Raw genomic sequence first — 24,534 nt, forward strand, 5'->3', positions numbered from 1 at the left:
TGGAAGAACCATATTGATTTGCGAATATACCAGGGTAAAATGGATAGTGAAGAAGTGCTAGGGTGGATAGAGGTCCTTGAGAACTACTTTGATCTTGAAGACATAGAGCCAGATAAGAAGGTAAAAGTAGCAAAAGCAAGACTGAGAGGAACAACACTCACTTGGTGTACTAGTGTTCAGAATGAGAGAGAGGAAAGGTGGTGCAGGGCACCTAACTTATGTGGCAGGGGGGAACAAGTATCTATGTTGCCGAACACCTTGCCACTCCATGAATGTGAGGATTCAAGTAGATTAGGAAGTTGGAATAAAGGTTTGGTCCATATTTTAGAAGTTGGTCTATGTTTTGTAATAAAGGCACATGTAAGGCCCACGATAATTTTGGTGTGGTTATAAACCAAGTGACTTCATGGGACCAAAAGGCCGTAGAATAGGGTATTTAGAGTCTAAACAATATTAGTAAAATGTGGTTGTTTGTTTGTTTTATGGTTGGGAATGCCTATATGGTTGTTCCAATGGTCACATAGACCTTTATATATGTCATATGTGATCTCAGTTGAAAGGGGGAGATCAGAGTGTATGGTGGTTTGGAGAAAAAATAATAAAAACTTTAATTTTCTAAAAGTTTACTGGTAACCTCTCAGTTGTTACGCTGGTACAGATCCATATAGAACTTTAATGATTTCTAAGTCTATGAAATAGTTGTAGGGGTGAGTTAGGAAACTTTTGGTTTTGGTTTGACTCAAACAGGAGTTGGGGTTTAAAAGTTATCTACATTTTAGTAGAAGGTGGTCTGAAAAGCCTTGTTTCCTAGACCCTTCCACAAATTCATCCCTAACTTGCATTCCCACTAGTGGCACCCTCTAAAACTGGGGGATATGCAAGTTAGGAGACTAGGCAACATAATGAAAAATGTTGGAGGCTTGGAGAGAAGGGCAACTATTTTTCCAAGTCGGCCCTAAGTCAAGCAAGCCCATGTGCTTGACCGATTTTTGCAAGGTAATTGGTGATAGTCATGGTTGCTGGCACTTTTGATTAGTTTGAGTGTTGGAGTTGGATGGATTGAGTTTTTTGGAGATTGCCTTAAGTTTTTTGGGTCTTGGGAACCCACCTCACCCATTCTTACTTGAAGCCCTAGCCTAACTTGATCAACTAGGCCTAGGTACCAAGAAGCAGTTTGGAGGGTGTTGGAGCAAGATCAACCCAAAAGCTTTTGGATTCTTAGTAGGTGTCAAGAAGGGTGTTTCAACCTATGGAGAAGTCCCTATGCTGTTAAGGGATACTAGGAGAAAAGTGCAAAGAATCTAATTGGAAGGTTACAAGGTTTGTAAGCCTAAAAGTGCAAAGATGTGTTGAGAGTTTGGTGGAACCAAAAAAATTGATGATTTTGGGTTGGAATAGTATGTCCATGATTGTCTCCATTTATAGTGATAGTTGGTGAGGCTTTTGAAGTGGGATTGCCTTGTTTGGCTTGGAGGTTGAGTATACCTAGAGTGGGTAAAAGGACTTGTGAGAAGTCCTAGAATCCTAAGTTGGATTGGGACAGCCATTTATTGGCTTGTGGAAGGTAGTTTCTATAGAATTTGCATCAAAAGGACATTGAATAAGATTTTATATTGGGAGAGAACGAAGACCATGGTGAGAAATCAATTCTTGCCATTTGATTTAGCAATCCAAATAAAGATAAGAAGGAACAATTTGAAATAGAGGGATATGGATGTCATGTCCTATACTGAGCAATTCCATACCCTGAGTATTAGGGGAGGATTGGAAGATGAAGATGAGAAGGTGGATAGATACATTAATGGCCTCAAGTACAATATTCAAGATGAAATAGGATTGAATGTACTAAGGACACTTAGAGAATATTTTCAGTTGGCAATTCGGGCAAAGGAGAAGTTGAAAAGAAAGAATGGGAGGCAAGAAAATCAGAGAGGAGGTGGAACAATGAGAGGAAGAGGTCTAAGAATTCATCTTGACACTTCAAAATATCAAGACAAACATAAAGGAAAAGAGATTACATCTGAGACAAGAGGAAGTTTCAGGGGAGTAAGATTTGGAAGTGGAAGAGGTAATAGTGTTTTCATAGGTAAATGCTTCACATGTGGAGGAGTAGGAAATCAATCCTACAAGTGCCCTGAGAAAGGTGTGGATTTTAGGAAGGAGGAGAGGAGAGTCACCTTGACCCAAGGAGAAGAGGAAGAAAAGAAGTACGATAATGCAGACCCTGAACTTGAAGGAGAATCTTTGATGGTGAGAAGAGGACCACAAATGCAGCAGCAAAAGGAGACCAGACCATCCATTTTTAGGACAAATTGCATGAGCCATGGTAACATGTGAAAGATGATAATAGACTCTGGTTCCTTTGATAATTTAGTGTCTTATGAAATGGTAAAAAAACTACAATTGAAGAAGTATCCTATTGACAGACCATATAGGGCATCTTGGGTCAGTGATGCACAAAATATTGTTGTAAGGGAGCAAGCAATAGTGGATTTCTCTATAGGAGAATATAAGGATCAAGTTATATGTGATATCATTCTAATGACATGCTGCCATGTAATCCTTGGAAGGCCTTGGCAAGCCTCGAGGAACACTATTCATTTTGGATCATCAAATGTTTATATAGTACACAAAGATGGTGTGAAGTTTAAGCTAAATCCTTTGACTGGTCATGATTAGGAAAGAGTTATTTGTTTTGGAAAGAAAGAGTTTGTGGACTTTCAAGAGTAGAGGGAGAGTAAACATGATATGATAGATCTACCACTGAAGCCATCTCTTTTGGTTATGAAGGATGAGATTATTCAAGACAAAACTCAGAATTCTGCTTACAAGCAGACAATGCCAGCAAAAGAAGTGATGATAGGAATAGTATGGTGTCCTTTGGTGATGAGAGTGAACAAAGAAGTGAACATATCCATGGAGGATAAGAGACAGGGTCAGCATGACCTCAGACAACAAGTTATTCAGCCTTTATCAAGGATAAAACATGACTGTTCACAATTAGCAGGCAATAAGGTTACCATGACTGGTAACAAGGATCCAATTCTTTTTGTTTCTAATGATTTGTATGCAGGTGTGAAAGGTAATACATTTTAGGTGCAAATTTGCAAACATCCCTCTAGAAGGATGGGAGGAAAGAAGATAGTACCCCTTAACTCTTGGGACAAGAGTTTCTTTGAAGGTGGGGTGTTTGGTGCAGGGGCACCTATTAAATCATCTAAGAGAGCCTTGGTAGCAGATGAAGATAGAGGATCAAAGACATCATTGATTGTTAATTGGGATATATTAAAACCAATAATGGAATTATGTAATAAACAATGTACTTTGAAAGACAACAGTCATAAAAGTCCTAGTAAGGACCTAAGGGCAACATGATGTAAAATGGCCAAAAGAGCCATATGGGGTAGTCTTAGGATAGTTTCATACTTAGTTGCATTTAATAAATCCATATGACCAAATTTTGATTCAATGGAATAGTTTAGAAAGTTAGGGAATGCATAAAAACTATAGTTTGAAATTTGAATTTCAAATTTAAACGGTCATATTAGTTTTGGAGGGAAAGTAGTAATTGGTTTTTTTTGATTAAATAAACCTTTGTAACCAACTTGGTCGGTTGGACAGGTGCATATAAGCCTATTTAAGTTGTAATGAACACATGCAAGACATGAATGATTATTGGTACAGAAAAAATCACAGAAATTGTACGGAACAACAATCATACTTTCCTCTGCATCAATAAGAAAAATGAAAAATAAATGATACTTATACATACAATGGGGCTCTCTATGCGAATTGAAATACCTGATGATCTAGGACACTGAATCTGTACAGGCTCATCGCCGATAGCCACACCCTATATACAATAAATAATGTAATTAAATGGGATTACCACAAACATTTTACAAGAATGCATCAATATTTAATCAAATAGAAAACATCTAATTACCTTTCCTTTGTCAGTGCATGTTGGCTCACCCCCCGCACTTTGTCCCCTCGAGGCAGGTGGTATCTACAAGATAAAATAAAGATTAGCAAACATATATGCTACAATATCAAATAGAAAAAATAAATGCAAACACAACATAATGTACCATAGATGTCTCAAGGCCAAATGAAATGGCTGAGAGTGTAGCATTGTCTATCTGTCTGAGCTCCTCCTCAGTTATCAACTAAACATGAATGACGATCACATACATGTAAAAGTCAGTGTGGCTTAAAAATTAAAATTACTCTATTATAAAAATTAACTTTAAATTGCATATGTCATAAAAAAAAAATGTATACACATACTGACATTGAAGGAGTCCATGCCTCTGCATTCCCCTCCTCTCTCGCATCAGGGTCTGTAGCCTCTGCACGTGCATCTCGTGTATCCTCGTCTAATACAAAATGATACTTAGGAAGATCACCTATGGGACCCAAGAAAATATTCTTGCATGTAATGCAAGTGTGAGGCACACAAACGTGTGATGTGCTAGCCGATGATGAACTGGCACCAACATCATCAACACGAGGAGGCAGGACTGACCTAGCCTAAGATATCATTAGGCTACTCAGCCTATGAATGGCTTTGATGGTCTGAGAGCTAGCCTCTGCCATAATATCTAGATGCTGCACTCAAGGAGGGGCAGAGATATCAGGGGAGGGGACAAAAGTGCCAAGTTTCTTCCACTGGGAAGAGGGTCTATCCTGAGGAGCTCCTAGTCCTAAGCCCATGTTGGGCTTCATGCTCCAATAGTTCACTTTAAGTTTCAACACAAATTCTACATATAATTTTCTAAGGAAATAAAATGGTATGTCTAAATTGCCATGTGGAGGGATATCAAAGACCATCCACCAACGATCCCAAAAATTTGCATGTATGGTGTCATTTGTGCACCATTTAATCAATAGTTTGGTTTTTTTGAGTCAACTGGTATACCCATTTTCGGGTTAGCAAAATGGCTAGCCAAATCATCTTTGGTTATGTTGAGGGTCGTGACCTCATCATAATCCAAACCATCATCAAACATCTGGTGCATTTCATCACGCCAACGAAGAGCAAAATTTTGTTGCTTTGTAAGGGTTTCAATGTTATCCACTATGGTGTTTAAAGTGGATAATATAGGAGCTAGTGCAGGTACATTATTATATGTTCTATGCAAACCTCTCAACTCAATGACATTTTCATTTATCAAATCCTTGATTTGAGGAGGGTTTTGAGGAGGTAGAGGATCATTTGGTGGACGGTTTTGTGGGGATACTAGATCGTTTGGTGGTGGGTTACGAGAAATATTATTCCCTGCCTCAGTGTCATCATTCTAATCAGCCATTCCTATTGAATTGCAAAATGTAATATATATTAAAAAAATCTAAATTTTAACCATTTTTGTCAAAAAAACCCTAGATTCAACTAAAACATACAAAATCATCCTAAAATCTATTAAATTTAGGTTTAAAATGAGTTGAGGAAGAAAAACATACCTAAATATCTGATATCCGATCTCGTATCTGATATCCAATCGATAATGGTAATACTGGCCCCAAATTCGCATAAAATAAGGGCCTGCAGGTCTGTGATTTTATTTAATCCAATGCGAAGGTATTGGATATCCGATATAACATCGGATATCCAATATGACCACAATAACATATAATGAATATAATATATATAATATAACATATAACATATAATATATATTACATTATATTACATTTTATATATTTTTATATTATATTTTATATATATTATATTAATTTACTATATATTATAATATAAAATATTATCTTATATAATAATAATAATATTATTATTATTTAATATTATATACTATTTAATATTAATATTAAATAATATTATATTAAATAATAATAATATCATGTAGTAAATATTAATATTAAATAATAATAATAATAATAGTGGTACAATATTATTACTCTAATTATCAGATATCCGGTCACATGTCGGATATCTGATATCATATCAGATATCCGATGTCAAATCGGATATCCGATAAGGCTCGGCCTTACCTTCTAGGTTTGGTTCCTAGATAGGTGAAAAAAAGTTAGAGTAGATATTGAAGCACTTTTAGGCATCTTCAAACTCTCTTTTTTTCACATCGCCACTTTTTGGCACACCATGATCCTTCACATACCCATATACTAGAACAAATTTTTTCAATACACCTTTGAGGGTCATCTCCATTGCCTTCTAAAATGTGGTACCTGCATTGGTTAGTCCAAAAGGCATCTTCTAATAAGTATAGGTTCCCCATTTAGTAGTGAAAATAGTCTTATATATGTCAGACTCTTGAACTAATACTTGGTTATAACCATAGAACCCATCTAAGAAAGAAAACCTTTCTGAACCACTAATGTTGGATAGGACTTGTTCCATGGAAAGAAGAGGGTGGTGATCTCTAAGAGAAGCCCTAGAAAGGTCTCCAAATTCTAAACATAGTCTAATCTCTCCACTCTTCTTCCTTATAGGAATAAGGTTAGCCACCCATGAGGAGTGTTTAAGAGGGAAAATAATGTTGACATGTATAAGCATTAACAATTCGTTTCGCATTAGTGGTTCAATCTTAGGGTTAACTAGTCTGCTTCTGCCTAACAAGCTTGGAATTATTATCTAAATCTATGGTGTGCTAAGATAATTTTGGTTCAATGCCCTTTAAGTTTTCATATGTCCAAGAAATAACATCATTGAATTCTTGACATAATTTAATGAAGACCTCTTGTTCATTATTAGTGCATACCTTGCCCAAGTTTAGAGTCCTTCCATTAGCAATAGTGTTGGTGTAAATAAGTGTTTACTTATTACACTTACTTAAGTTTACTTAGGTTAATGCATTAATTAATTATTTTGCATTATTTTATTATTTATTTAGGTGAGACACTTAGGAGTTTGTGTACTCTCATGAGTTACACAACTCTAATTATGCACATTGTCATGATGACAACTCTAATTGAGTTGTCATGTTATTCACACTCCTTATTTAGCACATGTTGTCTACACCATTGATTTGCATGCTACACCATTGTAGGCTTATCCTCACATCATCACACTTAATTGTGTACTTAATGGAGGATAACCCATATCTGGTGGACATGTGCCTAGTTGTATGACTTATCATGTTGCTGACTTCTATGCATTCTAAAAGCTCTCTTGAGGCCTTTATATACATGCACTCCTAGTGTATTCTCAAGCTAGCATATTGAATGAATATCATCATTCTAATCATGCTCTCTCTCTATTGGTCTATTGTGTGCTTGTGTTTAAGTTCTTAGTTCTTGGGTAAATTTTGGCCTAAGCCAAATTCTTACATGGTATCAAAGTTAAGGGAGATTCTCTACACATAGCCATTTGAGACCATTCATGCTTTAGCACCTCGACCCAAATCCAGAAAATCCATAAAAATTAGGAGTGTTTAGAGCTAGATCTAACCTCACTATTGCATTTAGAGCATCGATTTGATGAAGATCGACTATAATTGCCTATATGTTGGGTGAAAGTTGATCATGAGGCAAAAAAAATTTGCAAATTGAAACTCGAAGGTCCAATTTGCAGTTTGGGTATGGTCATTTTATTGATATAATTATTTATTGTTTAGATCTGCAATTATTATTTTTTTCACCAATTTATTTCTGAATTTGGTATTTTCAAAATTTTTTACCCCATGTAGAGAAATTTTTTTGGCCAAATCGGGCAATCAAACCCCAGCTTAGCTTTGTATTATTTGGTGGGATTTTATTTTCATAAATTGCAAGGTTTATTTTATTAATTGATGAGCATTTTTCTCTACAATTAAATTTGGGCCAAATTTGCACATGGTCATAATGCAAAATTTCTAACCATACAAAGAATGGGCACCATACCTCCCGACCAATGAGCAAACCAAGCCCAACACTTTTGTTTGGTTTAGTGTGGTAGTTTGTATTTATTTAGCACTTTGAGTGCTATCCCAACAAATGTGGGACAAAGTCTAAATACCCCCAGCAACTTTTGAATATTCAACAAAGAATTTCGGTGGCACCACATGAATATTCAGGCACACTCAACAATTCTAGCAATCACAAATAAACTCTGACATATCATTTCTAGCCTAACCACCCTACAATTCCAACACTTGTAAGATATTCTGCCATGCTAGGGATTTTTTGACTAAGTGGTGTCTTGCACTCCACATCTCTGTGCAACGCCATGCATCCTCTTAAATCTAGTTAGTGCTCCCAATCAGTTTTGACTGAGCACCCAATCATCAATGATAGATACACAGACATGTCAGAAGCAAATAGTGCCACATCAAACCTACCAAATTAGCCTGCACATCAGTAAGTACACGTCACACCCACATTAGATGATATAGTCATCTTCATTTGTACAATCCATATGACATGAAATCATGCTGACATCATCATAGGGCCAAGGGGATGCTGATGTCATCAATCTACTATCTTAAAATTGATGGCCATCTAATTGTCAAAATAGGCCAAATTAGAATTGTTGCGATAGCCATATGACCATCAAATTTAACCTAGCAATTCACTGATGCAACCCTCTCTAGATTGATTTTGGATTTTGTAGTATGACTTCAAGAGGTCATAACTCGAGCATCGATACTCCAAATCAGGTGCAATTTCTTTTGAAATTGGGTAGAATTTCTTAAATTTTTTAGTGGTGCATCTCTTTTCTAGTTTGGGGGAATGGATTGTTCAAAAATTGCATTTTTTGGTGACTGTACCTACATTTTTCAACTTCAAACACTCCGTATGGGAACATTTGGAGTCAAAAATATGTTCCATTTTTTTTGGAAGTGCATTATTTTTCATCTACTTTCCATATCTGATATCAAATTATAGAGTTGTGTGGACAAAAATGTCACTTTTAGCAATAGGGCCTTTTTTTGCATTGTAATGCTTCAGAATTGTAGCACATTGTAAAATTCTAGATTTTTAATCCATTAAGAGGTTATAACAAGAAAAATTAGAAGTCCATGAAGGCCAAAGTTGGCAAGTGGCCCATTGTAATTACACTACTGATAAAGTGCCCAAAGAATATCTTTTGGTGGGTTTTCTTGATTTAGTGAAAAGGGGGGGTGTTCTTGGTGTTGTGTTCTCTCTTTTCTACTCTTTTCTTTTATTTTCTGAATTATGGGCAACTTTAAGTTTCCTAAATTAACTCCTCATAACTATGCTATGTGGTCTATCAAAATGTGGTATCACTTAATGCATGATGGATTTTCACAATATGTAGATGGTACTCTTCCTAGAATAGTAGGTGATAAGGCATTATAAAGTGATATTTCAACTTTGGTTGCAATGGATAGGAAATCCCTAGGTGATATCTATTTGGGGGTTGATGATAAGATCATGTATCAAATCAAGAAGTGTTCTATATCCAAGGAAGCTTGGGATACCCTTGAAAACCTTTATAGTAAAGTGTCTGAAGAGGATGTGGTCAAAATTGAAGATGAGCTTGTCTCCTTAGATCTTAAGTCATATGACTCCATATAGGATTTCATCATCAAGGTGAATGAACTAAGAACAAAGCTTACTGATTGTGGGAGTTCAATCAAAGATGACAGACTGATCTATCTCATTCATAACAAGCTACCATCAGAGTGTTCCACATTTGTATATTCTTTTAACACCTCAAAGACTACCTTATGGTCTACCTACAAGAAAGTCACTTTTGATGAATATGCTAAATTGTTGGATGATGAAAAAAAGAAGTTGAAATCAATGGGGATTCTCAAATCAACTTAGTCTAAAGAATTGGTGGCCAACAATGAGGGTTCTCAACATTTAGCTAGATAGTCTTCAAATAAAGGAAAGGGTAAGAAGAAATGGAAGGACAAATTAGAGGATGCAGAAGAGACAACAGCACAATCCAATCAACAAGGAAAGTCCTCAAATTTGAACAAGAAGGGGGACAACAATAAGGAGAAAAATAAGTGTGCTTATTGCAAGAAATTGAGTCATGAAGAGCATGAGTGTTATCTCAAGAAGATTGATGAATTGACCAACACCATGAAGAGACATAATGTTCCATTGCCTAATGCTTGCAAGGAGAAAGGATCTTCTTTAGATTCAAAGGGCAAAGGGCAAGCACTCATGGAAAATTCAAACTCTTCAAGGCAATGGATATTTGACTTAGGTGCCTCATATCATATGGGTTCTTCAAAGTAGAATTTTTATTCAATGAAGTAGTCCAAGGTACAACACATCTTCATGGTGAATGATAGAAAAATTGAAGTTGAAGGAAAAGGAGACGTGGAAATGGAAAATAGAGAGTTTGAAGAGGTCTCTATGTTCTAAACCTAAGTTCAAATCTCCTATCCATCTACCAAATCACTCACCTTGGAGATGGACATAGAGTTGAATTTCTTCCAAACTTAGTAAAGGTGCATAGTCTTAAAGATGATTCCTTAGTTATAGTGGGGAAAGTGAATCATAACAAAAGGTTGTACTCTTTCTCTCATTTTGTGACCAAGTCTCCTTCAAAGGCCTTGTTAACACAATCAAATTCAAACATGCAATTATGGCATGAGCTGTATGGTCATATTGACTTCCGCTATCTTTAGCAACTTTGCAAAAATTGAATGGTGAACTTGGTCTACCTCAAATCAACTTTTCTAAGTGTAAATGTTGAACTAATTCAGTAGATATGCATCTAGAAGGGAAGTTATAGAGAGGGAAGTCTTCAAGAGTACCAAGTGTTCTACAAATGGTTCACATGGTATTAGTAGGTCCTTTTACATTCAGCCAGGGTTGCTACATACTTACCTTTGTTGATGACTTTTCAAGGTTCACTTGGGTCTACTTTCTTCATAACAAGAATGAAGTGTTGGACAAGTTTCTAGACTTCAAGGCTCATGTAGAACAAAAATCTAGAAAGGCCATCAAAGTACTTTGAATGGATAATGGAAGCATGTATGTGAACATAAGACTTATAGACTTTTGCAAACTTGAGGGAATTGATCTTCAAACTCCACCAACATTCAGTCTGCATAAGATAGATGTTGTAGCTTTGAGGATAGCACTCTTAATTCTATGGAAAGTTGCATGATTCAAGCAAGGTCTCTAGATCCATCATTAGATGGTAAAACTCCTTTTGAGGCATGGTGCGGCATAAAACCTATTGTGACACACTTCAAAGTCTTCAGTTGTCCTACATGGGGAAATAGATCTTATAGGAGATGCAAGGCACAATTATCTTGGCCTTGTGCTTTCATTGGTTATGAAGATAGTGTGAAGGCATATAGACTTCTAGATCCTAAGACACATTAGATATTTGTGGAGAATGATTATTACTTTGAGGAAAGTTCACCAAGCTTGTCCTCTACTCCTCTTCACACATCATACAGTGTGGAAACTGATAGTGACCCTAGTGATAGTGCTTCAAAAGACTCAGACATGTGGGGTTCTATCGAAAGTTGTAGTAAGAGGTCACTACATCAGTTCATTTTGCATGCATACATTGACATAGTGATAGGTCCTGAAAAATAGGGTACATCTAGTCTTCCAGATATAGGTTCAATGATAGATTTGGGGGATAGTATTGATGATCTACCTCTTCTTCTTGATGTAGAAGCACCTTCTTCAGTTGTCACGAGGGTTCCATCCAACTCTCTTGTTCATTCTCTACATGATCAATCATCACAGGTTGAAGTGATTGTGGATACTTATGATCAACAATTGCAGTAGGGTTCTTCATCAGTTGCAGAGATAGACAGTTCTTTGAGACAGCTTCTTCAACCAATTAAGTAGGTTTTAGGGATATCACTTATCCATGGGATTCTTTCCACACACAACAAAAGTGTCTCATTTTTACATTTGTCATTGTTTCTTCCTAAAGGGAGGAACACCATTCTGTAGTATTGGATCAGCTTCTTCATTAGAGCAGTCAATGTTCACCAATATTATTTGGGGGCGGGAAGCCTATCCTATATCTCTTCCTCTTCTCATCATTCTTTTATGTATATACAAGATGTATGATGCATGTCATAATGGGGGGTCTTGATTACTCCATCCATCCATGCATCCCTATTTATCTCTCTTTTTGGGGGAGGGTTTTTCCCATGAGGCTTTCTCTCTTTCTCTACTTTATGAGAGATTGCATCTTCATTATGTATATGGTACCTAAAATGGCCCAGTAGTCAGGACCCATCATGCATCCTAGATTTTGTGAACTTAAGAGCATTCCCCTAAGTTGCACTTAACGAGGGTTGTTGGTGTAAATAAGTATTTACTTATTACACTTACTTAAGTTTACTTAGGTTAATGCATTAATTAATTATTTTGCATTATTTTATTATTTATTTAGGTGAGACACTTAGGAGTTTTTGTACTCTCATGAGTTACACAACTCTAATTATGCACATGGTGTCTACAACATAGAAGTTTGCATCATTCACTGAGTTATCATGATGAAAACATAGGTATTTACACTCCTTATTTAGCACATGTTGTCTACACCATTGATTTGTGTACTACACCATTGTAGGCTTATCCTCATATCATCTCACTTAATTATGTGCTTAATGGAGGATAACCCATATCTAGTGGACATGTGCCTGGTTGTATGACTTATCATGTTGTTGACTTCTATGCATTCTAGAAGCTCTCCTAAGGTCTTTATATATAGGCACTCCTAGTGTACTCTCAAGCTAGCATATTGAATGAATATCATCATTCTGATCATTCTCTCTCTCTCTCTCTCTCTCTATTGGTCTACTATTCTTATGTTTGAGTTCTCAATTCTTGGGTGGATTCTGGTCTAAGCCAAATTCTTGCAAATAGGGATAGGTGTATGATGATCCTTTCTTGTAGTTAGATTTGAACCCTTTCCCTTTGCCTGATCATTAGAGATAAAAATTCCCTCAAAGGTGATTAGACCTTTAGGAAATCTATTGGAGTTCAAGTTCAAAACCTAGTCTAAATACTAACTTTGGAGCTTAGACTAATTTTTAGCAGAGAACTCTACTTCATTTTGCAAGAAATTGACAATCTGCACATCAAAGTCAAAAACCTACCAATTTGTGCAATTATCAGGAACACCATGCCATACAAAAGTTTTGATCTATTTCTCCTTTTCATCAACAACATGCTCTAGTATATCATAAGAAGCACCAATTACCTCAAGCCTATCATCATGCTTATTTTCTTTTCTAGGGACATTCTAGATGTTGAATGCTTAGAAGCCCTCAAGAAAATCCCAAACTATATGCTTGTATGATTTGAGAAGGTTGTCCTTTGTAACATTCTAGCTTCTTGATTAAAAACTAACTCACTATCCCTAAATATCTCCAAGGATTTGATTCCTCTCCTTTGGGAAAGTTGGAGACCCTAGATCATAGCTTCATACTCTACTATATTATTAGTGTAGTTGAATTCAAGCCTATAAGAGAAATATTATTTCTCCAATTCAGGAGAAATAAGCATGACACCAACCCCTGAGCCATTTTTATGTCTTGAGCCATCAAAGGACATGCTCCACAATCCATCAATATCTTCTTTCCCTTTTATGAGATTAGAAATGGGAGCATCACTTTTTGATATGTAATATGTGCCAAGGCCTATCTCTAGACCTTCTTGTACTGGATCAAACTAATAAGTAGTAGCCCACTCATCCAAAAGAAATTCAAGCACCTTTGCTAAAGAAGTAATAGGCTCATGTGCTATGTCTCCATCCTCTTCTTCAAAAATAGTACAATTCATGTTTATGGGATTTGGAGTGTAGGTTTCTATGTGATTGAGGGCTAGAGGCTTTTCTCTTATGGAAGCTTTTGTTCCATACCTTGTTCTAAGAAAAATATAAGATCAATTAGATGAAATATAGCCACTTATTTTTGTAGTAAAGTCTCTATAAAGATAGATGGAAAAATGTGGTTCCACCTCAACTATTGATATATCTTGTGTTATAGTACAACTAGGACAAGCATGCAATGCCATCTCTACATTTTTAAAGAATCTTATAGCCTTGATAGAGATGCCATCTAATTGGAGCACCTCTCTAACCATTGGCTCTTATTTAATATCCATGAGGTAGGCTACACATGTAGACATTACAGAGCTACTAGCCCCTGAATCTATCATACAATTATGGACTAGTTTGTCCCCTATGATTAAAGAGACATAGAAAGGAGGAGGCATAATTTCTTACTTGTTTCTCCTTCTTTGGTTGGCTGCACCAAGCTTGTTGCATTCTCCTCTCTAGGTGGCTGATCTTTCACTTCTATGTAATCTAGTTGTCATTTTAGTAGCTTCTTCTATGATGGTATAGTAGTGACATCATCCCATATAGAGCTATTAACATTAGTATTTTTCATTTGATCTACCACATTGAAGGGAGTATAAGCTACTTTTGCTGAAGCTTTAGGAACTATATGGATAGGTGGCTGAATTTGAGAAGTTTCAGATTCAATAGACTTCTTGTAACTCATATCTTGCCTTTGTTGAGGAGTGACATTAGATTATGCATTCATAATTGGTGCATGAGGAGCAACATCTGATGTTGAAGCTTGAATAGGTGAGGGAGATGTAGCATCTTCAACAAATCTTCTTTTACTTACTAGTATTGTGAGCTATGACATCATGACTAGCATGACAATGCTCCTTTGAATGATGGTTCATGAAAGAACAATCACCTTACATTATAGATGAGAAGCATTAGTAGGTTGATTAGCATTATGTTGTTTCTCTACTACTTGTTCTTATGTAGTTAATGCCATGTAAGACTCTTCCCTCTAACACAAAAAATATCCATAGGAGTATTTATAAGAAGGGAAAAAGTCTTGATCTTGAGCAAGTTTATTTTGAGGGAATAAAGCCCTATTTAGGTTGGTATTCATAGTATGGGTGTTCTCGATAGGTATATTATGATTTTACGAAATATGAATTTGGTTAGGGAGTCTATTGTGTATGGGACCCTGATACTAAGGTTGGGGAGGCTTATTATTTTGAGCTTGTTATATTTTCATAGTCACCAACTCATTAGTCATTTTTTACATCACTGCACTATTGTCCTCCATCTTCTTTTCTTAATCCTGCAACTTCTTTTCTATATTCAACATCAATGTTTGCATCATGGCCTCAATCTTATGAACTCCACTAGAAGATGTGGAAGCTATTAGGACCATAATAAGGGACCGACTTGTAGAGGAAGTAGGAATAGTGGCTATTGTAAGTTGATGATTGGGCATGTCAGGAAAGAAAAGCATTAGAGGCCTTGGAGCTAACTTCTCTCCTTGAATCAGGATATTTTCTGCCCTTATAGATATCTCATAAGAATTTGGTAAGGTGTCCTCTTCCATAGATTATAGTGCGGTAGAAATATCACTATTAAAGGCTCTAAGGTAATTCAAGAATGCATTACTGGTAGAAGGCTTTACTATAGTGGGTATTATATCCCATGTCTTTTGAAACCTATAATTAAAATTAGTCATATATTGATGGGGTGCTCTCTTGATAGCTGTCAACTTTTCTAAAAGTGATAGGTGATCACTTTTATTTTCAAAATGCTTACAGAGACCTGCTCCTAACCCATCCTAGTCAATAATAGAGGTATGAAGCAAACCTATATACCATTGCAATGCTTTTCCTTTTAAGGATAGAGCTAGAAGCCTAATAGCGACATCATCCTCTGTAATACCATGTGTTGGAGTTTTAAAACTACTGAGAAATAGAGAAACTCAATACCAAAAGGATAATATTTATGCAACCTAAGGATTAGCTATTTCCTATTTTCAATTACATATGCACACCATTTGGATCCAACATTAACAAAACCAAGAATGGTTCTCTTCTCTGTAGGCTCTACAAAACCAAGGTGGGTATACCTAAGGGATGACTCAATCTTACTGTTGTTGTATGAAAACTATCTTAGTTTCATTCTAAGTCTCATCCTCAATCCATAAACACATAGCTAATTGTGACATTTAAATAGAATATATTTCATATAATAGATTTGGTCATAAAGTCTTCTATATATCTACAAGTATTCTTTGCAACAGTGGCTAACTAAGGCTAGAATATTTCATGCAAACAAGTATTGACCAACTTTGAAGATCTTCAAGAAATAAAAGTAAAATTGATTGTAATGTTGCATTTGATACCCATCTATGATCTATTTCTCTTCCAACTAAATTAATTTGACTAGTTCCTAATCCATTGGGGTTCAGAGTCTACTATAATTCCATAGATTTGATTTGTTGCTTTACAAAAAATATCATCAGCAATTCTTATTGGACTTTATCATTCAAAACATCCTCCCCATTACTACAACAATCTTATCAAATTCATCAAAGATTTTACTTAATTTATTGAACTAATAGCAGTGATGAGAAGATATATAACCTAAGTGGGTTGCATTCAATTGCACAAGCCTTTACTCACACAACATAAAGATGACTAAGTAATCAAAATGAGACAAAATTCAAAAAAGAATTGATATGGGGATAGTTCATAATTTGTATTCATTTTCTTTTGAAAATTGTATACATTTGTAGTGAACTTAGAATGACCTTAGGATAAAACACGGAGATCATTCTATATTTATGTATTCCTAGAAAATTTGCAGAGAACACACATCACAAATTTATCTCAAATTACTAGACCGAATACATCCTAAGTGTGATATTAAAAATTTATTTAAAAAATCCTCTTAGCCTTGGAATCTCACTTATATAATGTGAGATGCAAAAAGCTTTAGGCTAAGAGATTTGATAGGTGTCTTTGACAAGAGGTATTTACATACACCTATCACAAAATGACAAAAAGTGAGTAACAAAAAGATTTCTAAATCAAACATTACTTTTGGTGGGTTCCTTTTTGTTACATCCTCTGATGTCATTGATCTTGTTGCTATTCTAATTCCTCCATATATGCAACTGCTAAGCCAACCAATGATGAAGTTTGCTCTAATGATTGTAGGTTATCCTCCACTCATAGGTTTTCACCATCTTTGTCTTGTACTGTGGGAGTAACTTTTGCCTTTTCCTCTTCTTCGATTGTGTCAACATCCCTTGGGTCTAGGCCTGCAACTGAAATTGATTGATCATTCTTATCTTCTTCCTCTTATGGGCCTTGTGTAGTGGCAATGTCAATGATCTGGATCTCATCACCTTGCACCCTATCACTGTTAGTTTCAACTTCCTCAAACTATTCATCAAGGGCTATTTTTTCCATCCACTTGACAAACTATGAGTCATCTAGCCAATCAAACTATAGAATATCTTGTTTCTTTTGGATAAAAAATTCCACCTTATTGTCAATATTAATGAATTCATGTTTCAAAGAATCAAAAAATAGTTTAACCTTTACCATTTCTTTAGTAGTTGTAGCCCACCATGCATGTCCTTTTTCATTGATAACTTTATTCATTCTGAGACAAAATATATCATCTAATTGCTTGGTCCATTCATCTTTACTTTTCAATTTATTTTCTCTATCTAGGGCATGAGGGAATAAGCTAAACTTTTGGCTTTTATATATATCTAAATAGCCAATAATTATTTTCTATAAATGAATTCTCTTTTCATCGAACTCTTGGAGATCAACAACCATATCATAGGTTTTCTCAATCATATCATGTGATGACCTTATAACAGAGCAACACAAGAAGGTCACCTCTCTCTTCCTTTGTTTCTTTCCCCATTTGTTCATAGTAGGCTTTAAAACCTCATCATTTGTTTTTAATTCATTCCAGATATTTACCACCCAAGCCAATTGGTCATAAACTAATGGCCACTCAATTTTATTAGCCAAGTATGTAAAATCTTTCCTCAATTTATTGTCATATCTTGACTCCAACTCCACATGTAATGCCCATATCTTACTTTTTTCTTCCTCAAAATCCTCTGTTGTGTAGTACTTTGGCCTTTGGGGTGTATATGGTACTTCTATGAGGGGAGTGGATTTGAAAGGTTCAACTGTGGGGTGAGTGTATGTTATTCTTGGTCTTGTTGACCTCGCCAATAACTTGTTCTCAAGTTCAATTCTCCTCTTTACCTCTTTATTATAGGTGTCCATAACTGCTTCATACTTGCTCTACAACTCAATCATTTCTTTTTCCTCCCTTTCTATAGTAGCCAAGGAAAATTTAGATTAATCCACATTCATATGGGCTACCTGTACATGTGAGGTGTTAGCAACTCTCCTTACAATGATATTCCCTATTAGTCTTGAATCATCAAGTTGTGATGGAACAACCTTGGATCCTCTTCTTAGTGACCACATGAAAAGAGTAGCTTGGTCATTTCTAAATGTAGTTCCCAAGAACTCTTTTTTATTTGGATCTTGCAATCCCAAATTATTTGACACAGAATTGAAAATTAATGCATCAACAATGTCTCAACTAGGCAATAATAAAATATTTGTAGCTTTTACCATCTATCTCCCCTCTTTGAGGGTTATATTTTGGAACTCTTAAATCATTTGTTCCTTTATTTGACTTTTAATGGAGGCTTCATCCATTTCTAGATGCTTTGTTTGCAAATTTTTACATCTCTCATCAAAATTGTTCATATTTGCCCTACAAGCAAATTGATGGAAAGCCCTAGACTTTACAAAACTATCATTAGAAAAAAATTGTTGATTGCCATATTCCAAAATAGGGTCTAGTTCCCTTCCTCTATAATCTACAACAATCAATTCAGAACTTGTCATAGGAGGCTCCTAGAGGTTCCCTTCATCAATCTCTACTTGAGTAACACAAACTCCCCCTTGTGATTCAATTTGCTTAACCTACTCATTAGTGGGCTGCTCCTCCTCAATTCTCATGGCAGTTTGAGAAGGTGAGTACTCCTCATCCTGATGTTCTTCTTCCCTTATTATCTTTCTCCTTTTAGGAGAAGGTTCAGGAGGTCTTTCTTCAAAAATAGCACTAGTAGATTCAACAACCTATTTTCCTTTATCTACAATGGGCCTTTGATTCTGAATGACATTATATCTTGGCCTCCTTTAAACAAATAATGGACCTTCTCCTATATTGGGAGTGAAACTCAATCTCATCATTATTTCCCTAGCCTTATCTAGAGAAAAATTAATGAAATATTGCTTCTTCTCATTCATCACCTCCATTATTTCAAGGAATGTATTCATAAGCTTGTTAATTTTTTTTGGATAATGTTGTCCTTGATGTCACACAAATGTCATATCAGTCATTAGTCTCAAATTCACCAAGCTCAAATAGTTTGCAATACAATCTTTAGTGTTAACCAAGCTTACTCGATCATCGAAAGAAATGTGGAAGACAGTGTTAACCGAGCTAAATCAGTCAAACAAAGGAAAGGTGAAAGAAAATGATCATCGAGCTCACTCGATCAACAAAGGAAATGAGGAAGTCAATATTAACTGAGCTTCACTCGATCTCCAAAGGGAAGTTTCCACCGAGCTCACTCGGTCATCAAAGGAATTATGGAGAAGTCAGTGTTAACCGAGCTTCACTCGGTCTCCAAGTGATAGTTTCCACTAAGCTCACTCAGTTATCTTAGGAAACTTAGTACTTACCGAGTTCTCCCGGTGATTGAAGGATTGTCACAAAATTTTTCATATTCACCGAGCTCAGTCAGTCAACACAAGAATTATTTTCTGACAAAGATTACCGTGCAAGGTTGGCCAGTATAGGGATTTGCAAATTAATTACTTCTAGCCGACTATTGTAATTGTTTGTTTAGTCAGTGATTCAAGCCGACTTAGATAATCAGAAAGGTATATATGGTCATTCTAGTTATGAATTAAATGTGTGAGATCCTAAAAAGGAAGTTATGAATGTGAATTATAGTATGAAATGATAAGGCAAATGTTGAGCAAAGTCTAATGAAGGATCAGATGTGTTGAAGGAGCTGTAAAGTTGCATTTAATCAGTGAGGATCCAGCCAAGCATAACAGAGATCTGTAATCAGCAAAGATAAGTTGTACCTTATGTCAGGTCACTTCATTGTTGCTTTCTAACCATTGTAACAATGAATTCAAAATCTCTTAACAGAGTTGGTTTAACAACCATTCAATAAATCCTCTAACAAGGTGACAGTTTAATTGAATTGTTCTAAAGACCTCTAGCAAGGCCACTCCTAACAGGGTGATTAAATCCTTTAACAGGGTCACATCTAATAGTGTGTTTTTGTAACCTTTAATAGGGTTGGCTCCTAACAGGGCTCACTTCAGAAGAGTGAAAAACAGTATCTAGTTACATTGGTGGTTTTTCCCATATTGGGTTTCCACATTAAATCTAGTGTCTCTTGTGTTCTTAATTGCTAAATTTATTTGTGCATGATAACATATCAATTCTTAATATTTGTCATTTTTTGCATTATCAAGTTTTAGCACTTCATATTAATTAGATCGAGGAGATATTTAGACATCTTAGGGACTGTGAAAGTTTTTGGAGTAACTAATTCACCCCCTCCCCCTCTCAGTTACTCTATTCTCATTTTCAACAATTGGTATTAGAGCATTTGGTGCTTGCAAGAAGAGATTTCAAGGATCTAAGCCAAAGATCAATATGTCTTACAAAAGAGAAATTCTAAAACTCAACAAAGATAACTTCTCTGCATGGCAAGGATTGATGAGACTTCATCTGGCTACTGTTGGTGATACTGGACTAAAATACCTTGAAGAAAAAAATGAAGAACCTCCTGGCACATTGTCTGTCAATGACATTGCTAAAACGAAGACTTACAACAATATGATGATAGACATAGCATCCACTCTCAGTTATGAAGAATTTGATGACATTAAGGACTGCAAAACTGCCTTTGAGATGTGGAACAAGCTAAAAGAAATCTATGGAGGAGATGATAATGTGAGAAGAGCAAAAGTAGAAAGTCCAAGAGGACAATTTGATCAAATGAGGATGAGAGAGGATGAAAACATTGCAAAGTATGTTGAAAGAGTTAAAGCATGTGTGAGTGCGATCAGAGCATCTGGAGGTGATATCAAAGGAGAAACAGTTATAAGCAAAGTTCTTAGAACCTTGCTTCCCATTTATGCAATCAGAGTTTCTGCAATTCAAGAAAGAAGGTGTGAAGCAAATCATCAAATAAATCTTGAGGCCATAGTTGGAAGACTAACTGCATTTGAACTAGATAACTTTGACAACTATGTTCCAGCTTCCAAGAACATTGAATCAGCATTTCAAGCCAAGCTCTCACTCAAGGATAAAAACAAAAAGGAGAAGGAATCTCAGTCAGAAAGTGAAAATGAATCAAGCCAAAGTTCAGACAGTGACCTCGAAGTGATTGAAGCTCTACTAGCAAAGAAATATTCTAGAGGCAGAGGAAAATACAAAGGTAAAGTTCCCCTAATCTATTTTTCTTGTGAAGAAATTGGTCATATTGCAGCAAGGTGTCCAAACAAGAAAAACCACGATGAAAAGAAATGGAATGTCAAGAAAGACTTCAAATCATCCAAGAACAAAGGTAAGAAATCATGCTTCATGGCTGAAAATTCTAAAGATTCTAATAATAGTGAGGATGAAATTGTTTATATTGTCGTTAAAGATGATTCTAATAGTGATGAGGAAGATAAAATGGAACTTGTTTCTCATATAAGTAATAATGATACATGGATTAGAGACAGTGGTTGCTCACATCATATGACTGGTGATAAAACTAAGTTTTATTAGTTTAAAGACTATGATGGTGGTAGTGTAAGGTTTGGTAATAATGAACCTTGTTTCATAAAAGGAAGAGGAAGAATCTGTCTAACCAAAGAACTTGTATGTAATAATGCCTATTGGGTTGAAGGTCTTAAACATAATTTGCTAAGTGTGGCACAGTTACTCAATACTGGATTCAAGGTGGAATTCATGCATGGAAAGGCAAGATTGTTGAATGAGCAAGGAAAGCTGATAGGATCTAGCACCTAAACTAAAGGTAACTTGTTTTATCTAGAACTTGGTGAATGCTCATGTTTTATTGCTCAAATTGAAGAAAGTTGGTTATGGAATAAAAGGTTGTGTCATGTCAATTTTGATAATCTGGTAAAAATAAGAAAATTCAAGAAAGTGAGAGGCATTCCTAACATTAAGAAACCTGAGGTTGGTCTATGCAAGAATTGTCAGATTGGTAAAATGGGAAAGTCTAGTTTTAAAAGTAAGAACTATCAATCTGAAGATATATTAGAAATTGTGCATACTGATTTATGTGGACCCATTGGAATAGAAAGCTATACTAGAGAAAAGTTTTTCATTCTTGTTGTTGATGACTACTCAAGAATGATGGCTGTCATGTATCTAAGGAATAAATCAAAAGCATTTGATAAATTCAAATGGTATTTAGCAAGAGCAGAAAAAGAAATAGGAAAAAGACTAAAATGTTTAAGGTCAGATAGAGGTGGTGAATTCATCTCACATGAATTCAACAACTTCTGCATTGAAAAAGGTATTAAAAGATAGGTCTCAGCACCAGGAACTCCTGAACAAAATGGAATAGCTAAAAGAAGAAATAGATCAATCATGGATTGTGCAAGAACCCTGATGATAGAAAAGAAAATTTCTATCAAATACTAGAAGGAAGCCATCAGCACTGTAGTTCATACCTTAAATCGAGTACAATTGAAGAAGGACTCATTCAAAACTCCCTATGAATTATGGTATGGCTACAAACCCAATGTAAGTTATCTAAAAGTATTTGGAAGCAAATGTTATATTTTGAAAGAATCTAGAAAAGGAAAATTTGATGTAAAAGGTGATGAAGGAATATTTTTAGGATATTCTTGCAAAAGAAATGCATATAGATGTTTAAATCTATCCACTCACAAAGTCATAGAAAGTGCACATGTGAAAGTTGATGAGTTTGCAGACCAATCTAAGGAAGAAAGCAAAAAGGTACCTGAAGATTACAGAAGATTTGCTTACATTGAACCTAATACTATACCAAGCATACCGTTCACTCAAGAATCTTCAACTCTTGAGTCATCAGTAACCGAGTTACAAAAATTTCAAACCAAGCCACAACAACATTTAGACATTACCAAGAAAGTATCTACCGAGTCTGAAGCGCTCGAGCCAATTCTTACCGAGCTAAAATAGCCTGAACATGAAATTGAAGCACAAGGAGATAGCAATGAAACTCATTCAAGAGGCAAAGAACTTGTATTAGCTAAATATGTTAGAAGACATCATGCACCAGATCAGATCATTGGAGACAAGTCTGAAGGAACCTTGACAAGAAGCAAGCTGAAAAATACTTGTTTACTTGCTGATTTTGAACCTAGAAGCATTAAAGATGCATTGAAAAATGATAGTTTGATTGAGGCAATGAATGAGGAAATAGAATAGATAGAGAAGAAAAAGACATGGACTCTAGTACCTAGGCCTAAAAATAAGAATGTAATTGGAACCAAGTGGGTATTCAAAAACAAGTTGACTGAAGATGGTAAAGTATCCAGAAACAAAGCCAGATTAGTATGCAAAGGATACTCTCAAGAAGAAGGCATAGATTATGGAGAAACCTTTGCTCCTGTTGCAAGAATGGAAGGAGTCAGAACCTTACTTGCATATGCTGCTCACAAAGGATTCAAATTTTATCAGATGGATGTCAAGTCAGCATTCCTCAACGGATAACTGGATGAAGAGGTTTACATTGAACAACCTGAAGGTTTTGTTGATCTAGATAAAAAGAACATGGTCTGCAAATTACACAAGGCACTATATGGTCTGAAACAAGCCCCCAGAGCATGGTATGAAACATTTCATAACTATCTTATTCAGATTGGTTTTCAAAGAACTAATGATAATAGTAGCTTGTATATAAAGGAAGGACCAGATAATAAGATTGTCTTGGCAAAAATATTTGTAGATGATACTGTCTTCACAGGGCATGATGATCTTTGCAAAGAATTTTTAGAACAAATGAACAAGGAATTTGAAATGTCTATGTTTGGTGAAATAAAATTATTTGTTGGTCTCCAAATTCAACAAAATAAGAATGGCATCTACATCACGCAATCAAAATACATCAAAGAGCTATTGAAAAAGTTTAGTATGGAGGACTGTAAACCTGTTGGAACTCCTATGTGTACTGGATTGAAACTTACCAAAGATGATGAATCCAAAGAGGTAGATCAAACATTGTATAGATCTATGATTGGAAAATTGCAATACGTAGTTCATACCAGGCCAGATATTGCCCTTGCAGTTGGTATTGTTGCAAGATTTTTAGCAAAACCAAGAGAAACTCATCTGATGGCAATCAAAAGAATAATGAGATATTTGAAAGGAACTGAAGATTATGGCTTATGGTACAAATTTGGAGGTAATTAAGATTTGAAAGTGTTTACTGATGCTGATTGGGCAGGAAACCTTGATGACAGAAAAAGCACAAGTGGAGGAGCATTCTTTCTTGGAAAAAGATTAGTTTCTTGGACAAGAAAAAAGAAGAATTATACATCCCAATCTACAGCAGAGGTAGAGTATGTTGCTGCAGCAGTAAACTATTCAAACATTGTTTGGTTTAAGCAGTTATTGCAAGGAATGAAGATGGAAATCAAAGAACCAGTTGTCATGTTCTGTAACAATACTAGTTCAATCAACATATCTAAGAATCTAGT

The sequence above is a fragment of the Cupressus sempervirens genome, chromosome 4, assembly GCF_028749045.1.
Source record: "Cupressus sempervirens isolate cs-2001-9-10 chromosome 4, ASM2874904v1, whole genome shotgun sequence".
In the NCBI taxonomy this organism is placed as follows: Eukaryota; Viridiplantae; Streptophyta; class Pinopsida; order Cupressales; family Cupressaceae; genus Cupressus; species Cupressus sempervirens.